Genomic DNA, 12,079 nt, shown 5'->3' with positions numbered 1-12,079 from the left:
GCCTTCCATCACCATTTTGCAACCCCTTTGCCGTTTCCCCTATCCTTTCATTCCCCTTCCCCTACACTTCCTCAGTTCAGTTCAGTTTAGTTTATTGTCACTTATACCGAGATACAGTGAAAAACTTTTTGTTGCATGCTAACCAGTCAGCAGAAAGACATTACATTAGCAAGTAGGTTTCGCAACATACGAGGAATTTGATTTGCCACACAGTCATACCAATAAAGAGCAACAAGACACCCAAATATATTTTTGAACATGAACATCCACCACAGCTACTTCACCACTGTGATGGAATGTAAAACAAGTTCAATCTCTTCCCTTCTTTATTCTCCCACGGCCCTGCGGTGAGTCGCAAAGTCAATCTCGAGCAAGGCCGCCAACTCCATGATGTTAGGCCGCAGGGCGACCGGAGATACGACCCGGAAAACAATTTATTCGCTGCAAAAATGTTTCTCCCGCCCACCCCCTCCTTCCCCCACATAAAACAAACCAGTGAACATTAACACATACTTTTAAAACACACTAAAAATAACAACAAAGAAGAACAGACAGACAGACCGTTGGCGAGGCTGCCATGCTCATGGCGCTACCCGGTGGATTATTGAGCCATGTACAGTGTATAAATACATGATAAGGGGATAATGTTTAATGTAAGGTTAAGCCAGCAAAATCCGGTCAAGGAAAGTCCGAGGGACATGGAAGAGGTAGATAGTAGTTCAGCACTGCTGTCTGGTCGTGGTATCAGCTGCCTGATAACATCTGGTTCATCTTCTTTGCATCTTTTTTTATACAATTTTAGTTACAATCGTCTTCTCAAATGTATGGTCCCACTCAGCCTGCTCGCCTCTCCCCCTTGCTCCGTTTTACTCTCGCCCTCTCTCCAAATCGAGTCACAACCCCGGTGATTTTTTTCTGCTGCGTCTTGTTTGTTCGGCACTACTTGCTTTAAATGCAGATTAAAAATCAATGTATTTACATTCTGCAACCCCCACTCCCCCCCCCCCCCCCCCCCCCCCCCACCCCCCCCCCCCCCCCCCCTCCTTAACGACCTCTCGTCCACCCCTCACGCTGCTCATTTAAGACGTTTCATCGCCGCGCAGGTAACAGTGAGGTTGTTTGATCTCAAGACCTGGAAGCCCATTCTCACAAGCCCTGGAGAAAGCATTCTCCACAAAGCGTCAAATCGCACAAAGATCTGCTGGAGCTTGGAAGTTTTCCCATTTTTTGCGGTCTGAAAGTTTAAATATTAACTAGTTGAAAGCATCCTCTGCACCGCAGCTTTACTTACCTTAGCTCATAGTTCAAAGCGGGAGACGGCCAAGTGTTCCCATCGAAGGCTCGGTGTTAATTTATTTACTTTTATACATTGGGAACGGCAAATGCAAGCATAAACACACACACACAGCTGCGTCACATTTAACACACCAATGCACAGTTGTTCCTTAGGTGAGAAACCCGACTGGAGTGGACTTCATCCACACGTACTCACTCAAAGCCCTTTGCTTTTCTCCACCCCTCCCCTTTCCTTTCCCCCTATCCCTTCCCCTTCATCATCCCTCCCCCCCCCCCTCCCTTCTTCCCATTCCCCCTCTCCCAACTCCCCTCCCATTCCCCCCCTCCGGTTCCTCCCTTCTGATTCCCCCTCCCTTCCCCCTCCACCCTCCCCTTTCGCCCCTTTCCTCACTCTTCCCCTCTCCCTCTCCCCCTCCCCCCTTTCCTCCCTCCCTTCCTCCTTCCCTCTCCCCCTTCCTCCTTCCACTTCTCCCTCAGTCATCACCCATGACTTCCATACATATAAACATTATTCTTCAATTTACTATGTAATTGTGTGGCTGGTTGCCAGATTTTGCTGATAACATCCTTCTCAATAAACAAAAGTCTTATTTTAGATCAGAGAGGATGGGCATAACTGGGAAGCTTTATTGTTGAGCGCCAATTGGCCTATTTGCTACGTCACTACAGAGGACAGTTAATAATCAAGCTCTTCAATGCGTTTGGAGTCACAGGCTGGCCTGACATGTTGTGAATGGTAGATTTCCTTCCCTGGAGCTTATCAGTGAGCCTATTTTTTTTATAGACAGCGTCTATCCTGGCTGTTTAATGTCTCGCATTACTGAAAGTGCCATTTCACTCTGAAGCTGTTGAATATTTGGATTTGAATTCTCATTTGAAACTCAAATCTCCAGGTAAATAACCCCCTGGACATTGGTTCAGTAACTTAACTGTTATGCTACCATACTGACGATGGATCAGAAGAAGGATCTCATTCCAAAATGTTACCTAACCATGTTCTGCAGAGATGCTGCCAGACCTACTGAGTTACTCCAGCACTCTGTCCCCCTTGTGTATTAATCATCATTTACCTACTGAATGCATTTCTTATATCAACTTGTCTTTGTAATGAGTTCATTCAGAATGTTTATTTCAATGATTATTCAAGCATTCTTCATAGTTAAGTGATAGGAGCAGAATTAGGCCATTCGGCCCATCACGTCTATTCAAACATGGCTGATCTATCTTTCTCTCTCAGCCCCATTCTTCTGCATTCTCCCCATAACCGCTGACACCCTTATTAATCAAGAATTCTATCTATATTAATTGCACTTTACATTAAAATACCACCAAGACAAACCATGGTGGTTCTCTTAGAGATGGAAGATCTGCAGTGGTTCCAATTGTTGACTCAATCATGTGCAGGATGAGGAAGACTGATTGATTTCTGTCACCTTTAGAAATGGGTGGATATTGAGGAAATATGAACAATCCCTTTTCTCAAAAAGATTATTGTCTTAATGTTACAGTTTTATTAGTATAAGTATTGGTATTAGCATTAGCATTAGTATTAGTATTTATTGGCATTTTTCATGCAACATCTTCTAATATCCTTGCTTTGAATTGAGGCAACCTCAGTGTGTATGATTGTTTATTCGGTATGTGAGAATTGCTGGGAATCCATGCTCCTTCCTCACACCAGGGAATCCTGATATTTGCCACCATTCCCTTTCTCCAGTACATTGAAAACTGGTCCTGTTTCCTGCACATGCAGAACTCATTGATTTTTATCACCTTTGCTAATAACGTCCACCCCATTCTCAAATTTAGTTGGACCATTTATGACTCTTCTCTTTCTAGTTTTATTTTGCCTCCATCTCATGAGACAAACTATCCACCAACATTCACTATTAACCCTCTGACTCACAGCTACCGAGATGATACTTTTTCTGGGCCCATTAACTCATTTTTCTGGGTCCCATTCACCCACTACCAATATATTTCCTACCAACACACTTCACCTCCTGACTTTCCCCATCTGATTCTGGTTCCATCTGCCCTTCACCTCTCCTCTAATAGTTCCCATTAGATTCCTGCACTGGTAGCCTTGGCATTTCTGTTGATCACCCACCTAGCTGTCTTCAACTTCAGCCTTCACCCCTTCCCCTGACCTGGCTTCATCAGCCTTTCTTTAGCCTGCCTTCATCTACTTACTCCTGTCTTCTGCCCCTTCCCCTTTCCATTTGACCTGCTTATCATCATCCACCCTTCCTCAGTCCCTCAGTCCACCCACTGGCCCTGGTGTCACCACCTCCCCTCTCCTCTTTATACTGGTTATCCTCCCTCTCCACCTGTGGTTTTGATACAAGGTTTGAATCACAAATTCCTCCCTTCACTCCCCCCTCCAAAGATGCTGCTTGACCCAAAATGGAAAAACAAGAGACTGCAGATAATAGATAATAGACAATAGAAAATAGGTGCAGGAGTAGGCCATTTGGCCCTTTGAGCCAGCACCGCCATTCAATGTGATCATGGCTGATCATCCCCAATCAGTACCCGGCTCCTGCCTTCTCCCCATATCCCCTGACTCTGCTATCTTTAAGAGCCCTATCGACCTCTCTCTAGAAAGTATCCAGAGAACTGCCCTCTGAGGCAGAGAATTCCACAGACTCACAAATCTCTGCGAGAATAAGTGTTTCCTCATCTCCATTCTAAATGGCTTACCCCTTATTCTTAAACAGTGGCACCTGGTTCTGGACTCCCCCAACATCGGGAACATGTTTCCTGCCTCTCGCGTGTCCAAACCCATAATAATCTTATATGTTTCAATAAGATGCCCTCTCATCCTTCTAAATTCCAGTGTATACAAGCCCAGCCGCTTCAATCTCTCAGCATATGAGAGTCCCGCCATCGTGGGAATTAACCTTGTAAACCTACGCTGCACTCCCGCAATAGCAAGAATGTCCTTCCTCAAATTAGGGGACAAAAACTGCACACAATACTCCAGGTGTGGTCTCACTAGGGCCCTGTACAATTGCAGAAGGACCTCTTTGCTCCTATACTCAATTCCTCTTGTTATGAAACCCAACATGCCATTCGCTTTCTTTACTGCCTTCTGTACCTGCATGCTTACTTTAATTGACTGATGAACAAGGACCCCCCCAAATCCCATTGTACTCTCCCTTTTTCCAATTTGACACCATTTAGATAATAATCTGCCGTCCTGTTTTTGCGACCTTGCTGGAGTCTGGATTTTTTTTTTAAAACAGCTTCTCTGACCTAAACCTTTGCACCTAGAAACACATTGGCAGCAGGTGCTTGGAAAGTCCATCATCTGCAATTTATTCTTCAAGTTACCCACCATTCAGTCTTGCAATTATATTGCCATTGATTTATCACTACTGGGTCTGAATCCTGGAACTCCCTGCAGAATAATGTTGTTGGGTTGCCCTTAGCAGCAGGATTATGAAGCTTCAGGATGGAAACTCATGACTACTTTTACCTGGGCATTTAAAGATGGGCAATAAGTGGCAGTGGAGATGTAACAATAAAAACAACTGCTCTATGACAAAACACAGTATTCCCCTTAAAATTGGCAATTAGGAGTTACCTTTGGCATTGCAGTAAAGCCAAATGAAATTGTCGCAGGAGCATTCACTGCCAAGTTTTCCCCTGCTCTCTGTGACTGCATCCTCACATGTTCAGAAGGATAGGCTATTAAAAAAGAAAACATATCATGATTTTTATCTAAGTGTGCACAAGCAATGTTAACACTAAATTATGGTCAATTAAATTGTGCCAAGTGTAATTTTGTTTTGGAATGAAGGTATATCTTATGCATGAGCAGAAAATGATAATGGGTAATATCTGTTTAGCAAAGCTTTCACTTTCACTGGGGAAAATGATGATCATCTCCTTCACTGCAGGCTTTTGCCACGATAGCTCAACGCTCATGCCAAAAGGAACACTTCTTAAAACCAAGAGTACAAACTATTTATCAATTAACAAATTCAATGAAGAAAATGTATTATCATTCATGATTTGCAACATTTAACACATTGCTCTTTGCATTTAAATGAAAACATAATACTTACTGCAAATTTGTATTTTAATTTTATTTGGTATTTGAAATAGAATGAATTTAGAAAGCTGAACTCTTTACATAACAGATGAGTGTATGTGTGTTTTGACTTATGCATGCATAAAGTGAGAATGCAAATATTACATTTTTCTTTTCCATATTATTTATTTTACAAGTTATGTTGAATTTGGACAATTCCATAAATGCTGTTTACTACTTGTACAGAAATAGCATATCAGAACAGATGAGAATGGCTGCAAAGCCAAAAGATCATTATAATGTGGCCCTTTTTTTTAGTTTAGTTTAGTTTCGAGATACAGGGCGGAAACAGGTCCCACTGGCCCACCGAGTCCACGCCGACCAGCGATCCCCGCACACTAACACTATCCTACACACACTAAGGACAATTTACATTTATAGCAAGCCAATTAACCTACAAACCTGTACGTCTTTGGAGTGTTGAAGGAAACCAGAGCACCCGGAGAAAACCCAAGCTGGTCACGGGGAGAACGTACGAACTCCATACAGACAGCATCCGTTGTTGGGATCGAACTTGGTTCTCCGGCGCTGCAAGTGCTGTAAGGCAGCAGCTCTACTGCTGCGCCACCGTACCGCCCGTATTGCAGCCCTTTTGTATTTGAAAATATTACAGTATTATAATGAAGTACACACATACAGTATTTACATGGTGGAGTATGAAAAGAAACACAAAACAACAGCACAGTATTGAAACTGAAGGAAATCCACATTAGGCAGGAAATGGTGTTGGGTAGACTGATGCGACTGAAGGATGATAAATCCCCAGGGCCTGATGGTTTGCATCCCAGGGTACTTAAGGAAGTGGCTCTAGAAATCGTGGACGCATTGGTGATCATTTTCCAATGATTTATAGATTCAGGATCAGTTCCTGTGGATTGGAGGGTAACTAATGTTATCCCACTTTTTAAGATGGGAGAGAGAAAACAGGGAATTATAGACCAGGTAGCCTGACATCGATGGTGGGGAAGATGCTGCAGTCAATCATAAAAGATGAAATAGCGGCACATTTGGATAGCAGTAACAGGATCGGTCCGAGTCATCATGGATTTACGAAGTGGAAATCATGCTTGATTAATCTTCTGGAATTATTTGAGGATGTAACTAGGAAAACAGACAAGGGAGAGCCAGTGGATGTAGTGTATCTGGACTTTCAGACAGCATTTGATAAGGTTTCACATTGGAGATTAGTGGGCAAAATTAAGGCACATGGTATTGGGTGTGGAGTGCTGACATGGATAGAAAATTGGTTGGCAGACAGGAAACAAAGAGTAGGGATTAACGGGTCCCTTTCAGAATGGTAGGCTTGGTACCGCAAGGGGTGCTGGGACCGCAGCTATTTACAATATCCACCAATGATTTAGATGAAGGGATTACAAGTAACATTAACATATTTGCAGATGACACAAAGCTGGATGGCAGTGTGAACTGTGAGGAGGATGCTATGAGAATGCAGGGTGACTTGGACAGGTTGGGTGAGTGGGCAGATGCATGGCAGATGCAGTTTAATGTGGATAAATGTGAGGTTATCCACTTTGGTAGCAAAAACAGGAAGGCAGATTATTATCTAAATGGTGTCAAGTTGGGAAAAGGGGAAGTACAATGGGATCTGGGGGTCCTTGTCAACAGTCAATGAAAGTAAGCATGCAGGTGCAGCAGGCAGTGAAGAAAGCGAATAGCATTTGGCCTTCATTACAAGAGGATTTGAGTATAGGATCAAAGAGGTCCTTCTGCAGTTGTACAGGGCCCTAGTGAGACCACACCTGGAGTATTGTGTGCAGTTTTGGTCCCCTAATTTGGGGAAGGACATTCTTGCTATTGAGGGAGTGCAGCGTAGGTTCACAAGGTTAATTCCCAGGATGGCGGGACTTACATATGCTGAGAGAATGGAGTGGCTGGGCTTGTATACCCTGGAGTTTAGAAGGATGAGAGAGAAGGAGGGAGACATATAAGATTATTAAGGGTTGGACACATTAGAGGCAGGAAACATGTTCCCGATGTTGGAGGGGGTCCAGAACCAGGAGCCACATTTTAAGAATAAGGAGTAAGCCATTTAGAACGAGGATGATGAAACTCTTTTTCACACAGAGAGTTGTGAGTCTGTGGATTTCTCTGCCGGGCGGTGGAGGCCAGAGGGCGGTGGAGGCCAGTTCTCTGGTTACTTTCAAGAGAGAGCTAGATAGAGTTCTTAAAGATAGCAGAGTCAGGGGAAATGGGGAGAAGGCAGAACGGGATACTGATTGGGGATGATCAGCCATGATCAAATTGAATGGCGGTGCTGGCTCGAAAGGCCGAATGGACTACTCCTGCACCTATTGTCTATTGTATATTGTCTATTGAGGATCTCCACCCAAAACGTCACCCATTCCTTTCCCCCAGAGATGCTGCCTGTCCCGCTGAGTCACTTCAGCATTTTGTATCTACCTTCGAGCCAGTATTGAAGTTGGTGTAAATTTGTCTTTAATCCCAATGCTGGGTTTGCACCTGAAATGTCGCATATCCTTTCAGGCACAGTTGCTGCTCAATCCACTGAATTCCTCCATCAGTTTGATTTTTCCTCCAGCATCTGCAGTCTATTGTGTCTGGCGACTGCCGCAACATTTTCAACATGTTGAAACATTTTCGGCGACAGTGGTGACAAAATTTGCTGTCATAGGTTGTCGTAGGTTGCTGTAGGTATTTGTAGGTGTTGTCGTAGGTTGTCGTAGGTGCTGTCGTAGGTGAATTCCATTAAAACTAGTCCCTGGCAGTCGCCTAAGTGGGACAGGCCCTGTCTTGTGAACCCGTTTCACCTATAAGTTTGCTTTTTCTCCCTCTGACTGAGTGGCTTTTATTCCTGGTAATTTAATTTCCTTCCACACCCCAAATATGCACTGGTTGTCAGGTTAGTTGGCTATTGCAAATTGCCCTTAATGTAGATGGGTGGGAGGAGGTGGGTGACCCTAATGTAGGTGGCTGTGAGCCTGTGAGAGAGAATAGGTTGCAGGGAGATAAATGGGGAGTGGGATTTAGTTTTTAGAGATATTATGGAAACATGCCCTTTGGCCAACCGAGACCATGCCGCCCAGCGATCACCCCAAACACTAACACTATCCTACACACACTAGGGACAATTTACAATTATACTAAGCCAATTAACCAACAAACCTGTACATCTTTGGTATAGGAAGGAATTGCAGATGCTAGTTTAAACCGAAGATAGACACAAAAAGCTGGAGTAACTCAGCGGAATAGGTAGCATCTCTGGAGAGAAGGAATGGATGATGTTTCGGGTCAAAAACCTTCTTCAGAAGAACGGTCTTGACCCAAAACGTCCCATTCCTTCTCTCCAGACATAATCACCCCAGGATTGCTGGGGTTACTCTGTGAACCAGCACTGACTTCCAGTTGGAATATGAATACATAAAATAAATGGTGAAACAAATCTGTCAACCTGCTCGCCTTGTATTCAGAATGTATCGCCTGCCAAACCTGTCAAGAAATATTAATTCAAAAACTAGTAACATCGATAAATTATTTTAAACATTTAACAATCATTTAAAAAAATAAAATGAAAACAAAAATGACGAAAACATTTAAAATGCAACTACAGCTATATAATTAAACTATATTAAAAAAGTAGACAACAAATGCTGGAGAAACTCAGCGGGTGAGGCAGCCTCAATGGAGAAAAGGAATAGCGGACTTTTCGGGTCGAAACCCTTTCTACATAGATGCTGCCTCACCCGCTGACTTAATCCAACATTTTGTTGTCGACTTTTGATTTTTCCAGCATTTGCAGTTCCTTCTTAAACATATATTTAAAAAGTTGTAAGTTAACTAATATGTGTGATGGGCGCTTCATTGCTCTGGGCCTGTACTCGCTGGAGTTTACAAAGATGGGGAGGGGAGGATCTCATTAAAATTTACCGAATAGTGAAAGGCCTGAGGATAGAATGGATATGGAGAGGATGTTTCCACGAGTGGAAAAGTCTAGGACAAGAGCGCACAGCCTCAGAATAAAAGGATGTATTTTTAGCATGGAGATGAGGAAGAATTTCTTAAAGGGCCTGTCCCACTGCGGCAACCAAATACGCAAGTTTAGAAGAGTTTGCCCTCGACTCATTCTCACAGCATGGTTGACATGAGGTCCTAGGAGGTCTTTGTAACTCTCCTTCATGCTCGAGAGTAGTCTCCGTGTATTCGAGGCCTCAGCTAGGTCGCGGCTTTTTTTTCCAACATGCTGAAAAATGCCAGCCAGTAAAAAAAGGTTCGTCGAGGAATATCCTAGTAGGCTGTAATGCTATTTGTAGGTAATCAAAGGCAATCAAAGGTAATCGAGGGTAGTCGAAGGGAAAGCTCGTTGAGAAAAAAAAGGTAAGTAAACCCACCGGTAGTGTTAAATGCCCGCAAAACGTCATTAAATGTTGTCTGGCTTCTTAAAAGTGTCTCCATTCCCTCTCCCCCTTCTCCCCCCTTCTCTCCCCATCTCTCCTCATCTCCCTCCTTCTCTCTCCCATCCCCATCTCTCCGCGTTCTCTAAAGGACTTACCGTAACAGTGGCAGCCGTCCTTTACCTTCCTATTCATCGTGGGTGCGAATTTCAGACAGCGCTTTCCCATGCCCCCGCCTTTGCGATGTGTTTGTGTGTGCGGTCGGTCGATCCAGCTCGAGGTTTTCCAGGCGAGTGCCCTCGAGCTTCAAGGTGGAAGCTTCTGAACTCGTGGATTAGGTCGCCACAGTGGGACAGCCCCTTAAGGTTATGGGGAGAAGGCAGGAGAATGGGGTTAACAGGGATCGATCAGCCATTATTGAATGGTGGAATAGACTAGACTTGATCTGTTCCTATGAATTATGAACCTATGAATACTTACCTTTCAATTGAGCATGGACACACTTAATGTTCTTCAGGTACTGAAAGAGGGAAAGAGAGAGAGAGAGAGAGATGTGTAGGGAGATTGGTGAGGGGGATGTGTGAGTCAGAGGGAGCGATAGAGATGGAGAGATGGTCAGAGAGATGGAGAAAGAGAGAGAGAGAGAGAGAGAGAATGGAAGATCCAGATAGAAGAGAGAGAGAAAGATAGCAGAGAAGGGAGAGAGAAAGAGAGGCAGGGGGAGGGAGCACTGAGGGAGAGAGGTGCAGGGGAGAGAGGGGGAGAGCAGGTAGAGAGGGAGATAAAGAGTAGAGGGAAAATGGAAGAGTGATGGGGAAAAAGACAGAGATAATGTGTGTGTGTGTGTGTGTGTGTGAGAGGGAGAGAGAGAGAGAGAGAGAGGGGGGGGGGGGGGGGGGGGGGAGAGAGGGAGAGGAGAGGGAGAGAGAGAGGGAGAGAGAGAGAGAGAGAGGGAGAGAGAGAGGAGAGAGAGAGAGAGGAGAGAGAGAGAGAGAGAGAGAGAGATAGAGAAAGAGAAAGAGAAAGAGAGAGAGAGAAAGAGAGAGAGAGAGAAGGGAGAGAGAGAGTTGTGCAGTGAAGGAACTGCAGATGCTGGTTTAAAACTGAAGATATTCACGAAATGCTGGAGTAACTCAGCAGGACAGGCAGCATCTGTGGACAGAATGAATGGGTGACGTTGTGGGTCGAGATATTTGCAAAAAGTAATGCTGCAGACATAATTCATCTACATTTTATCTATATTTTATAAGATCTATTTAAGGTAGCCAAGAGCCAAGTAATAAATAAGATCAGAGAATGCATAGTCAGGAGTAAATAGATAAATTAATTGCACTTAGTATAGAAAATCAGGGCAGAGAGTGGAGAAAGTGAGTGAAAGAGCCACTCACAATGGAAGCAGGTGGGTAGTGCTGTACCTGCTGGTATTCACAATGTACTTTGGTGATTTAGATTCAGAAATCAAAGGCACAACTCAAAAAAATTGTAGAAGGCATGGGTGTGGATAGAAACATGGAAACATAGAGAATAGGTGCAGGGTAGGTCATTCGGCCCTTTGAGCCAGCACTGCCATTCAATATGATCATAGCTAATCATCCAGAATCAGTACCCCGTTCCCATGTTCTCCCCATATCCCTTGATTCCATTAGCCATAAGAGCTATATTTAACATTGATTGTGGGGAATAGTAAGTACAGAGGAAGACTGCTAGGAACATAGAGCAGTAGAGTACAGGAACTGGCCCTTAGGCCCACAATTTATGTGCCAAGCATGATGCTAAGTTAAACTCATCTAAAAATATGAAAGACTTCACAAATTTGTGTGTCATCTTTGCAGACAGGCCATGCCAATCTGTATTGTTCCAATTACAGGAAGGCTTTAACAAACATGTTAAACATGTTAGTTAAAATGAGAACATAATTAGCAAATGAATTAGCAAATGAAGTTCCACACAGATAAATGTGGATTTGTACATCTTGGTAGATATAGTACAGAGGTCACTTCCTACATAGATGGCAAGTATCAAGTTGGCAGAGTGGGGCCTCAAGAGTAGAAATTCACTAATAACTGATAGTTGTATTAAAGGTTTCCAAAGGGATAAATTAAAAGGAACCCATGCAGAGAGAGAATTCTCTTGAGGTATGAAGGATGAGGAGTGATCTAGACAAAACCTGTATAATTATAATGAGTAGACAAATATTGCATGCAGAGAAAATGTTTGAAATTGTTGGGGAGTGCATATATTGTTGGGGAGGGGTGGCACAGTATTGGAGCAGTAGAGTTGTTGCCTTATAGCGCCAGAGACCCGGGTTCGATCC

At 43.7% G+C, this 12,079-nt stretch overlaps 1 protein-coding gene and 1 non-coding gene across 2 annotated transcripts in view; one reads left to right on the top strand and one right to left on the bottom strand.

Annotated features, from left to right (window-relative positions):
* The window catches only part of kcnk9 (potassium channel, subfamily K, member 9), a 79,350-nt gene that overhangs the window by 7,041 nt on the left and 60,230 nt on the right, over positions 1 to 12,079 (top strand). The window lies entirely within an intron of this gene.
* LOC129696777 (U6 spliceosomal RNA) lies at positions 11,555 to 11,656 on the bottom strand. Its single transcript, XR_008723404.1, has one exon. It is a non-coding gene; the product is annotated as a U6 spliceosomal RNA (small nuclear RNA).

The sequence above is a fragment of the Leucoraja erinacea genome, chromosome 4, assembly GCF_028641065.1.
Source record: "Leucoraja erinacea ecotype New England chromosome 4, Leri_hhj_1, whole genome shotgun sequence".
NCBI classification, from domain to species: domain Eukaryota; kingdom Metazoa; phylum Chordata; class Chondrichthyes; order Rajiformes; family Rajidae; genus Leucoraja; species Leucoraja erinaceus.
This window is presented reverse-complemented; position numbering and strand designations above follow the sequence as displayed.